General features: G+C 37.5%; 1 protein-coding gene and 1 long non-coding RNA gene across 3 annotated transcripts in view; one reads left to right on the top strand and one right to left on the bottom strand.

Moving 5' to 3' along the window:
* The window catches only part of LOC105498370 (prostaglandin E receptor 3), a 204,093-nt gene that overhangs the window by 188,094 nt on the left and 3,401 nt on the right, over positions 1 to 12,598 (top strand). The gene's annotated exons all lie outside the window — the stretch shown is intronic.
* The window catches only part of LOC139361912 (uncharacterized), a 93,183-nt gene continuing 84,027 nt past the window's right edge, over positions 3,443 to 12,598 (bottom strand). The window contains exon 3 of the long non-coding RNA XR_011619882.1: positions 3,443 to 4,969. This is a non-coding gene — a long non-coding RNA (uncharacterized lncRNA). The remainder of the gene's footprint in view (positions 4,970 to 12,598) is intronic.

A 12,598-nucleotide genomic window follows, 5' to 3' on the forward strand; every position in this document is an offset into this window, starting at 1 on the left:
ACACAGATTGGAGGCAGTGGGAACAGTGTTTGTAAAAGCCTGGGATATACAACAACATGGTATATCTAAGGTATAATAACCCTGGATGTTTTGCTTAGGAGTTTGACTTTTATCTTATAGGCCAAAACCAGCAAATAAAATTAATCTGGAGGGCCTACAGACCCCTGCCTCTCACGATATTTAGTAATGTATATTGTGGATGAGGAAGACAGGACTGTGAATCAAATGCCGTCTGTTTGCAAGCTAAGCATAGATAAATTTGAGCCACTGAAGGATTTTATTAATCTGTAAATAATGTACCTGCAAGTTTCTCTCTTGCCACACCAAGTAGGAGAGCTTCCTTAAGATCTAGCCTGGCCTCATGGGCATATTTAGTGACTATGTCAGGACCTTTATCTTTCCAGACTTTTTTTTTTTTTTTTTTTGACAAAGTCTCACTCTGTCACCCAGGCTGGAGTGCAATGGCACCATCTCGGCACTGCAACCTCTACCTCCCAGGTTCAAGAGGTTCTCCCACCTCAGCCTCCCAAGTAGCTGGGACTACAGGCACCCGCCATCACATCTGGCTAATTTGTTTTTGTAGTTTTAGTAGAGATGGGGCGTCATCATGTTGGCCAGGCTGGTCTCAAACTCCTGACCTCAAGTGATCCGCCCCCCTCGACCTCCCAACATGCTGGGATTACATGTGTGAGCTACCACGCCTGGCCCAGACATTTTTAATTGCAAGTAATTAGCCTGTAGATTTCCTTGAAGATTTTGATACTTGCCCTCGAAGAATATTAAATTATGGAAGAGGAATAAGTAAAAAAATAAATATGAATAGTGTGATAAGCCATAATAGAGGTACATTCTTAAAAGCCTGCAACACAGAGCAGAGAGAAAAAACTCTACCTGGATGATTAGAGAACTCTTTATCAAGTAAATAATACAAGAGCCTTGCATGACAAGTTAGAACTCTTAGAGGTGGAGAAGGGAATTTGCAGAAGAGGAAACAGCCTGAGCTAAGAGCACTAGCGTGGGGGCGTCTGTGGTCTATTCAGGAAACAGCAGAGAGTTTTGTATTGACAGGGTGGTGGTGAACCAGGACTGGTGGCAGATATACAACTGTAAAGGCAGGTTGAGGCAATCGTGAAAAACTTGTATAACATGCTTTGAGCAGAACTGTTTCTTAGACACACCTCTGATGTGGTAAGGAGAACAGGCTCTAAGTTAGCATGGAGACAGAGAGAGTAGTTTAAAATCCAGTTAAGGCAATCAGAGCAGAGAAGCTGATCTGGAAGTAAGAGCATGCACCCCGTATCCTGCTGCCTGGGAAAAATGCAGAAGTCTGGGTTGGAGTTATAGTTCCATTGCAAACAGCCTATGATTCAGACTGCGGGAACACCTCAAGCAATCTCAGCCTGATAGAGCTGCCAGTGCCCTCTGATGGTGGCCCGTTTGATGGCCAGAAATCAAGGCACCATCTAATTCCTCTTCCCTATCCCAAGGTCTTACCAAATGCTTGTCTGCTGTGATAACTGCTGGAGCCACAGATCTTCAAGACATTGGTCTTTCAATCGAAAAGCTCATAGTCTCATCATCCTGATGTAAGACACAGAGATGAGCCCATCATTATAACATGTTTGGTCTGTGCAATAAGAAAAATATGCATAAGACAGTTTGTATAGAAGGATGATTAACTCAGGACTCGGGGGCTTTGTTGGTGGTTTGATCTCTAGGTTGGTGGTGAAAATATACTCATAGAAGATGTAATTGGCCTCTGAAATAAGATTAGGACTTCAGAAAGTAATTAATAGGAAGGCTTTCATTAAGACCAACATGGGTTATTTGGAAAACTGAAAGTCTCTGTTCTAGAAGCGTCCACAGTTGGCACAGATTTTGCAGTGGCTCTTCTGTGGAAGTCTTAATGATACTCAATGTTTCCTACAGTGCTTCACTCAGCAAATATGTATTAGGCATCTTCTACAGGCCAAGCCCTCTGGTCAGCAATGTGGTATAGGACCCCCAAGGTGCTTACGGCCAAGCGTTAAGACAGGCGTTCAGACAGAAGGATATGAAGGGGTACTTTCTTTAAAGTTCAAGTTGTACACAAGTAGCAGTTGGCAGCAAAGCGAAACAGGCTTTACATGGAAGGGGGCAGTCAAGGAACGCTTCCCAGAGAAGGAAGTGCTTGAGTCGAACTTTGAAGAACAAATGAGTAGGAATTTCCCAGATGACAGTCCAGGAAAGGTGTGGCATCTTTGTTTCTGTGATGTGGCTCCAGATGAGTGTCTTCCTGCCTCTATGGTCATGTCATCGCTGCTCTTCTCTTCCGGCTCCTCTTCTTCCCACCCCTGCTGTGATTGATCCCTCAAGGTTCTGTGCTCAGTCCTTCCATTAGTTCTCGGATTTGTCCTTTCCCTCCATGTCTTCATTCACATCCATGACTTCCACTAACACTTGTGAGCTTCAAACTTCTTAGTAAGTAAAGACCCCACATTGTCAAGTATGGGACATTTTACCCAGGAAGTCAGCCTATCTCTAATGAAACATGCTCCAAAAATAACTTACTGTCATCTCTGTTGTCCCACCCGTCTTTTTGTGGCCTGATTTTATAAGTCAAGAACCTTGAAGAGATCCTTAGCTTGCTTCCTTTCTATTCCCAACATCTAGTGCCTCTCCAAGTTCTGCAGTGCTCTTAAATTCTTCTTTCTGTGTCCACTACTAATGCCTTAAATGGGTCCCTCATAATCTCCTGCCTGGCTGATTGCAGTCACCTCCTGTCTATTTCCAGCTCACGCTCTAAACCTATCCTTCCTCACTACTGCTAAGGTGGTATTTCTAATCAGCAAGTCTGATTTTGGATCATATCCCACTTCGCCACACCCCTACTGCTTATGATATTCCTGTATTTGTGATAACCTTTGGAATTAGGTCTCAGTGCCTTAGAGTGGTAGATAAACCTCTCCTGCTGATCTCACCAGTAGCTTTATCTGTTGTCCTCTCCCTCCAGGAATTCTCCAGGAATTCTAAATGGATTGTAGATCTCCCAAAACATCATGTTGTTTCATACTTTCTTGCCTTGAAATGCTATCACCTAGAATGTTTTCCCTGTCACTCTTTCCACGTGACACTGTCGCGTCCCCTTCCTTGACTCTCCCTTCTGGATAGATGGCCACTTTCTTTTCTGGACTGCTTCTGGACCAGGTATTCTGAACTATCTATTATAATGCCACTTTGCAAAAATCAAAGAAGCAATATGGCATAGTAGTTAGGAAAAAGCAACCAAATCCTAGTTCTGACACTTACCGGTGTGAACTTAGGCAAGTTATTTAATCTCTCCTTGGCTTAATTTCTATAAAACTCACCTATAAAATGGGAATGATAATAGTATCTGCCTCATAAAGTTATTGTCCAGTTAATGTATATAAAGCGCTTTAAACAAAAAAGTACTTGGCTTATAGTAAGAGTTACATAAGAATTTGCTGATGGCCAACTGTGAGCGTCTCGATTTGAGGAAATTATATCTTATTCATCTCCATGTTCCCAGCGCCCAGCACCAGTACCTTACACAGAGTGTATGTGGAACAAATGTTTGTTTACAGAGCAACGACTGAATCTCTGGCTTTTCCTTTCCCTTGGTGTAAGACCCAGTAAATCCCCAAGTCATGCTGATTTCCTTTCCAATGTCCTCCACATTGATTTCTTTTTTCCTATGGTAAGTGTCACAGCTCTTTCATTTATTCAGCAAAAAGTTATTAGTCAACAGTGTGCAAGGCATCCTAATTGCTAGAGATAACTGCTGTAAACAAGACAGATTCCTTCTGCTTATGGATATTGCATTCTAACAGAGGACACAGACATGAAATAACAGCACATTAATTACCTGATCAAAAGAGTGATATATATAATAGGAGTCTTGGGGAGGTCAAAAAATTTCTCTTAGATAAAAACTTTGACTAATATATTTTTAAAAACTAGAAGTAAACAGTTAGAATAAGGTGGTAAAAGCTGTGGTGGAGAGTGCCCGAGGCAAAGAGAATGGCATGTGTAAAGCTCTGAGGTAGGAAGAAAATTTGACATGTAGATTTTTAGTTCCCCATGTCTGGATTATTGCTACAACTGCTACCTGATTTCTGTAAAGAATGATCCTCCCCACTGCTCTCATATTAAACTTTCCCTTATGTAGATTGCCTGCTCAAGAACCTTCCATGATTCTCCTTTGCCTACTGAATGCCTACTGAATACTAATTCCTAAGTTGTTTTTCATGTCCCAATATAATATGGGTTTCAGCGATTATCCAAATTTATCTTCCACAAATCATCTACATCTATACTCACCATAGCCATCATGAACTACTTGATATTCTCCACACGTTCTTTATGTTTTCCTACCTTTCCACCTTCATTCAGATTGTTATTGCTACCAAAATGCCTTTCTTCTCTGTTCCCATCCATGCTTGTTTCACAAAAAAAATCCATTTGTTATATATGTGATGTGCTTTGATATTTTCTATTCTAGTCTATTACATTCTAGTTCAGTTTTTAAGACAAGTAAGCAAGATGTAACCCACAGAAGTGATTTCATAACTCACGAATGGATCTTGACCCAGGATTGAAAACATTGTCCTAAATAGCTTTAAAGATTTTTTTCATGATCTATGATTCTTGAAGAGGGTTGGCTTTAGTAGAGTCAAAATTTTCTTCTAGCAGTAGAATCCTCTAACCAGCTACATCTGGATTATTAGGCATCTGTATTCTCTGAAGACAGGACAGTCTTCAGAGAATTCGGTCTGAATGCATGATCAATGGGGAAGCAAATCATACAGATCCAAAGCACTCTGAGGATGCTTAGTAATACATCTTAATTTGTAGGTGATATCACACTTTGCTATTTCAGTCCTGCCAATGATCTGAAGTTGCTAATTGTATTGAACTGTTCCGGATCACATATTGGGCAAAGATGAACATGGGAGAGTACTTGTCCCAGCTGAAATTGAGAAAAAAAAATCCTCTTAGCAAATAAATCCATAGCAACTAGATGCAGCTGTAGCTCATGTTATGGCCCATCATCTCTTTCTCTAAGACAGAGAACCTGGGCATCGGCCCCCCTTCTTTAAATAAACTACCACCAAGCCTCTTGACTTTACATCCTACAAGTGTCTCCGATCTGTCGTCCTCTCTCCAACTTCCCTGCCTCTCCTGGAGTTCAAGCCTCCTAAATGTTTATTTTGCTATCTTTCTTAGTGTTTCACACAGTGAAAGATCTATTGTGCTATCCTCCTGCTAAGAACCATTCAGTTATCCCCTGTTTGTTCCCTTAGGAGAGGGTCCAGTGGATAGTACATAAAATTGCTTGCAAAGCCCTTCCTGATCCATCCTCAGCAAGCTCTCCTGTCTCATTCTTACTCCCTTCTTTCCTCTTTTCCTCCTCCTTGTCTTCTCTCCCTCCATTCATCTTCTACCTTCTGATCATTAAAAACAAAACCTTTGTGTCTCAAACATTTCATGTTTGTTTTCTTTGGTTTGGTTTTCTGGTCTAGAACATTCCCTTCTTTATTAGACAACTCTTATCCTTCCTTCAAACACATCTTGGATATTTCATTCCTTGAGTCTTCTAAGTCAAAGCTATGAGACTCTCTCCTGTCCTCCCTTAATTCCCTATATAGTTCACCATTACACTATATCAAAATTATCCATTCACTTCACTTCAACAGTGTGAAAGCAGGACTTTTTCAGCACAATATCTCTATTGCCTATCACATAATAGGAGGACCCTGCAGTGTCCAGCTAAGCTGATGACTTGGAGATAAATCTGCCTAACCCTGGGATGAAGTATCTGTGAACTATTTTGACAGCAGATGTAAGTCATGATCTCTAAAGAACTTACCAGTTACTATTAATATTTTTTTATTTAGTATGTTTAAATCTCCATTTGTTTTATGTATCTCATTTCATAAGTTCAAGAGTGGGTGAAAAAAAGAGGTGCTAATTTTGGTTCCCTAAAATTCCAATATTTCAGGGTAATCTCTCTTAGACACTAAATTTTACTTCTTACCAGGCCCACCCTGGCCAATATATAGATCCTCAGATGAATGGGGCTTTCACAACAGTTTTATTCATTTATTCTCAATCATCCACTTTTCATTGATTAAACAACTACTAAGTGCTAGATACTGGAAATTCTAGATGATTAATATGTCATCCCCCCGCTCAAGACCTAGTCCCTGAGCTCCAAGGAGGGAAGGGAACAAACAGGTAAGCTATTATGAAATAGAAGTTCTTATGTCAACTTTAACAGCCAAAGGGTTCCACAGAAGCATAAAAATGTTAAGAAATGAGAGTTTGCTTTCTGGAAGAAAAAAAAAAAGTAAGTTTTACGAATGATAAATATTCTGAGAGGGAAACACACAGCAAGCTGCAGATACCCTACAGAGAAGTTTGTTTTTGTTTTTTGCTAATGGAACCATGAAGATTGTCATTGTATCAGCTCACATTTAGTCAGTGCTATTTCAGTTAATTCTAATTGATTCTTTTCTCTTTAAGTTTTATTTATGTTGGATTGACATACAATGATTGCACAAATTTATGGAGTAAAATGTAAATGTTTCCCTTTATAACTGAAAAGTGAGTATCCTAGCAAAGTCTACGCATTTCTTCAAAGGCATAAAAGCAAACATAGCATTTAGTCACGGGTGGTCAACACTTACAGGTTGTGCTGATTATTAAACTTTGAATGTTAATGTAGAGGCTGCTAATGCTAACACCAGAAAATTAGAAATGCATTCTGAAGGATTTTTGACTTAAGCAAAATTAGAAATGAGCAAAACCTTTCTGGACAGAATGATTCTACAATTTTAACAAGCCAAAAATTATTCAAAATGCATCTCTAAGGCTTTTGCATAAGTATTTAGGACCTCTTTGAATTTCTTGCTATTCCTTTAACATGTTTGTTTTATAATACATTATCCCTTTGCAGTTCTTTCTAGATGGAATAACTCCCTGCCCCTCAGGTGCCCAGTAAACTTAATTGTCACTTCTGTGAAGCATTATAACAAGATCAGTGGGAATCCCTTAGGCTGAATTAATAACTCCCCACTCCTAGTGGCCATACCACTATGTGACTTTCCTTTTAAATTGTTCTTACTCCATTATAGTGTTCTTTGTAGAAGTGTCTCTGTTCCCTAACAGACTGTGTAAGTTACTCAATAATTCCTTAGCTACAGGACCCAACAGTGCCTTATATAAATTTCCATATAGGCAGGTTTAATGGATGAATCATTCTACATTTTTCTTGGCCTCTTATGTGTCACCATAGTACTAAGTCTCTGTTCTCTTTCATGGTCTTTTCTTCTCCAGTTTGAAAAACTTTATGATATACAATAAGGTCTCACATAACATCATTGGTCGATTCTTGAAAATTGCAACTTTAAGTGAAACGATGACTATTGAAGTCAATTTTACCATAGGGTAATTAATTTAAAAAAGAGACAAATATTTATGGCATATTTCTGCTCACAAAAATGTCACCAAACTTCTAAATAAAAAACAAAACCCTTCTAACCTTAAACCTTGAGGTAAATGTAAGGTATACATTCATTTAAGAAAGATTAATACAAGCAAGAAAGATAATTATTTACCCTATTATTTCAGTTCATGGTCTCAGGTGGCCAAAGTCCTTCCCAGCATCTCAGGTAGCCAAGCAGAAACCCACTCTGGACATAACAATGTGCAAACTCCACACAGACAGTAGCCCCAACGGGGAATCACATTTTTTTTCTTATGTTATTAAGAAGCAAAGTTGAATAAAATGACATTGAATAAAATATTGAGTGCCTGTTATATATTATTAAAAAATTCTAATCTCACAATTAGAATATATACTATTTTCAATTAGTTACAAAATTATCTTAGAAAAAAGTAGGAGTTCTAGTTGTAAGAGCCATTTTTGTTAGTTTGGGACAATCACTTTACTTGTCTTGACTTCAGTTTCCTCATCCAAATAATGAGGACATTACCAAATGATCTGCAAATCCAGCGCCCACTCCCCCCCGCCCACTCTAATACTACGGTCCCATACTCTTTCTGAATTCATGAAAAACGGATAGTCTAGGTCACATAACTGTACACTTAATTAACAGTTTTATTATCTTGTATTATCTTGACTCATTTCTTCTTTCTTTGTTCTTCCTCAAAAACACATAACCAAATTGTAAGTTCTTTGATGTCTGAAGAACTCGGAAAGTCAAACCAATACAGATTCAAGTCCTGACTCTGCCATACGCAACGTCTTTCTTGGCAACTTCCTCAACATGGCTAAGGTTCAGTTTCTCATGAGTAAAATGGGAATAATAGTAATAGTACTTTGTAAATGCAGTCATAGCTAGCCTCCTTCTGCATTCATTACAAGTTCCTGCAATTGGCATTTGTGTAAGAATGCAAGGTCTTAATAACACAAATACGTTCACTGGTGAATTAATCACTAGCCTGTGTTTTCGTCTATTATGTCAAAGCATTTTTATCTGTTTCTTGCTGATTACCAGATACTGTAAATACCTAATAATACAATAAAATTACAGTGCCAAGTACATATAGTGCCAACTAAAATTGTAAATCTTGCAATATATGCAAATCTTCATGAAGTTGATAAAAAGAGCCAAATAGTTGTAAGGCACACAGGTGAAGCCATTGACAAATTGAAAAAAAGAAAACTAATGAGAATATGACAGACTAGGCACCATAAAGACACTGAATGGAAAATGGTGATTAAATAGATACATGACTCCAACCTTTTTCACAAAACTAAAATTGTGGCAAATCTTTAAAAAGGATATTGTTTTGTATTGTTATGCAAATGCTCGAAATTAATTATTTAATTCATTCTTTGCTCTTTCTAAGGAATAATTTATGGAAGTAATGAGCAAAAGGATGAAATTCAGCATGAGAATAGGAGCATCTCACAGTGGGCGCTACAGAGAAAGCAGGGGACAGTGAGAAGCAGCAAAGGCAGCCCACTCCTGATTCTCAGTTCTGACACAGGCCAACTCTGGTGCTTACCCTTAGCAGCAAAATGAGAAAGCAGTGGGGAAAAACTCAAGGCGGATCATTGAACTCTGTGTGTCTGACACCTAACACCTTATTGAAGTTTCAACCTAAGCAAGTCTATTCAAATATTTTTTAAAAAACTAATAATTTTTAAACTTCCATAAAACCTTAGTGAACATCATTTATATATCATTTTGCAATAAATAAAAGTAATTTTATTGCTTTGTGTTCAACGAATTCACAGAATTCACAGAGTTCTGTGAGGTGGTTGGAACAGATATTACCTCTATTTTACTGCTGAAAAACCAAATGTTGGTAGGAGCTTACTCAGGTACTCAGAGAAAGAACACAGGTCCTGGACTCTAGGGCATGTTGATAAAAATGTTTTATGTCATTTCCATCTGACCAGTAATGTAGTTCAAATTCTCATTATAATCTTTTTAGGGTTTATTTGGTTGGTCTCAATTTTCTGAAAGATAAGAAATCTGAGGTTTGAAGACATTCAATAAACTGGCCCAGACTCAGTGGCAAATGTCAGTTTCCTAATTCCACAGTCCCTGCTTTTTCCAGGACACTCTCCCCTTTCACTATGTCAGGTTGTTTGCTAAAACTCAGGATCAAATGTCTTTACTAATAATAGGAAAACTATACCCACAGAAATGAGGTTTTCAGAGAATAATAGAATTTTAGAAAGTTCGTCTTAGAAAAAGTGACTGCAGTTCATACCTCAATTATAATTACTGGTACATTTAGGAACTAAAGTTTAAAAGTGATGCATTTGTTTCAACGTTGTTTCCTTTTTCTGTGTGCTTTCTATAGATGATACTAAAGAGCAATGAAATAACCAAAAGCTATGTCATGCCAAAAACAAACAGAAAGAATCTGTGTTTTGTATTAATTCCTGAGCTCAGTAGATCATTGCCTCTATCGTCCCATTTTACCAATTGAGATGTGAACTATAAAGAGATTAAGTGAACTTTCTAGGATCACAGAGTTCAAAATCGGCTGAGCAAATATAACAATGGTTCTTGAGACATTCACTGTATTTTATGTATTTTATGGCTATCTTTTCTCTAAGAATATTGTAGTAAAAATATAAAATTTTGTTTAATAAAGCAATAAAGCAGAATACATAAGCAGAAATTATCCCCAGCAAACTGGCCTCAATTTATGTGCTGTGAATGATGAGTATGTTTCTACTACTATTGCAACTGTAGTCATGAATTATTTGTGAACAAGGGCCAAGAATATATAGTTTAGGTTATATTAAAATTGCACTTAAGAAAATATTTTCCTTTGGGAGGCTGAGGTGGATCACAAGGTCAGGAGATCAAGACCATCCTGGCTAACATGGTGAAACCTCGTCTCTACTAAAAATACAAAAAATTAGCTAGGCGTGGTGGCAGGCGCCTGTAGTCCCAGCTACTCGGGAGGCTGAGGCAGGAGAATGGTGTGAACCCGGGAGGCGGAGCTTGCAGTGAGCCGAGATCACGCCACTACACTTGAGCCTGGGTGACAGAGTGAGACTCTATCTCAATCAATCAATCAATCAATCAATCAATAAAAATAAGTGAAATCCAAACACAAGAAATCCATACTAATCCATATCAAAATAAAAAGAAAACTAAGAACAAAAAATCTTGAAAGCACCAAGAAATAAATGACACCTTAACTATCAGGGGAAAAAACAATTTGAGTGACAGTGGATTTCTCATCAGAATTCACAATGATCAGAAGGAAATGGTACAACAAATTTCAAGTCCTGAAAGAAAAGAACTGTCAAACCCAAATTTTGAATCTGGCAACATTTTCCTTCAGAAATGAAAAGGAAATAAATGCATTTTCAGATTAATGAAAATTAAGAGAAGTTTTCACAAGCCACATACATTAAAACAATGGCTAAAGAAACCCCTTGAAAGCGAATGGAAATGATTAAAGAAGGAATCTTAATACATCAAGAACAACAAATATAAGTAATACAAAAGACGTTCCTTCTGCTCTTGTGTGTTCTAAATTTAGTTTAGTAGTCAAAGCTAAAAGTACAATATTTTCCGATATGAATCTAAATGTATGTAGAGAAAATATTTAACACAACAATATTATAAATGGGTTGGGGAGATGGGTACAGAGACTTAAAAGAAGGCAAGTTTTCTACATTGGACATAAATTGGTAAAATATTAACACCAACAAATCTTTGTGGTGGTGAAAGAATTCCATATCTTGCTTCTAGCGGTTGTTACAGGAATGCATACATATAAAAAAATGGCATAGAACTATACACCACATTGTACCAATGTCAATTTCCCAGTTTTGACGTTGTACTATAGTTAATGTAAGATGTAACCCCTGGGAGAAAGTAAGTGAAGGGTGCCCAAGAACTATCCATTTTGCAAATTATGAATCCACAACTATTTCAAAATAAAAAGTAAAAAAAAGTAAGCTTTTAAAAAATTCTTATTAAGTCACATTCTGAAACACCTTCTAACCTTAAAAAATTGAAAACAAAAACCATAATAAAGATTTGGTATAAAATTACAGAGCAAATGTCTTCAGTAATTGATTGTTTTGCTTCAGTTAAGTTTTGGATCATCATTTGTGACCTATTTGAATTGGGGAAATGCAATTCTGTTTTGATGCTGATGTTACTATCAATGTCCATTTTTTTTCTTTTTTGTTAGATGGAGTTTCGCTTTTGTTGCCCAGGTTGGAGTGCAATGGCGCAATATCGACTCACTGCAACTTCCACCTCAGCGGCTCAAGTGATTCTCCTGCCTCAGCCGACCAAGTAGCTGGGATTACAGGCGCCTGCCACCATACCCAGCTAACTTTTTTGTACTTTTTTTATGTCTTCAATAATTGCATTGTATAAAAGCTAATGAGTTATCTTGGCTAGGTCATAAAGATAACTGACAACTTTGTTAACAGCTCCTAAATAAAAATATTATTTATAATCTTCAGCTATCAGGGTATAGTGATAAACACCTTAGAAGTCTACAAGCATTTTTTCTCTTTCAGAGAAGTGAAAAAACTAGCATAAGAGTCTCTGGATCTCTTAGTGGCACAACTAGATAGTGGCATCAAGCTGTGAAACATCCAGGGCATATTACCAAACTTTTTGATCTACCGTGAAAATCCTTCTTGTCCTTTTAATCGGTAGTAAACATTTTTTTGGAAACTCTGAAAGCCCATATCGCTCCTCTCAGAACTGATCACACATCCTCAATGCAACTCTGTTTGGATTATACAATCTACACTGGTCTCATTGGACTAATTAATATGATTGTCTCTCCAGATAATTGAGAATTATGACCCATAGATTCAAACTGGGTAAACTTAAGGTTCTATGTTGCCAATTGGCTACTGTTACTACTTTCGGATTTTATCAATGATGAGATATTCCAAACATACAGAAAACACCAGTTTGCTCCCTTCCTTGAATGAACAGCTATTAATACTGTCATAATTGTTTCAAATTTCTTTTTCCCTAAAAATTATAAAAACTTTGATATAGACACAAAATTAAAGTAGTACTAGATATACCAATCACCGAGATAAAACAGTTATCAAGATTTT

The sequence above is a fragment of the Macaca nemestrina genome, chromosome 1 (assembly GCF_043159975.1).
Source record: "Macaca nemestrina isolate mMacNem1 chromosome 1, mMacNem.hap1, whole genome shotgun sequence".
Lineage (NCBI taxonomy): Eukaryota > Metazoa > Chordata > Mammalia > Primates > Cercopithecidae > Macaca > Macaca nemestrina.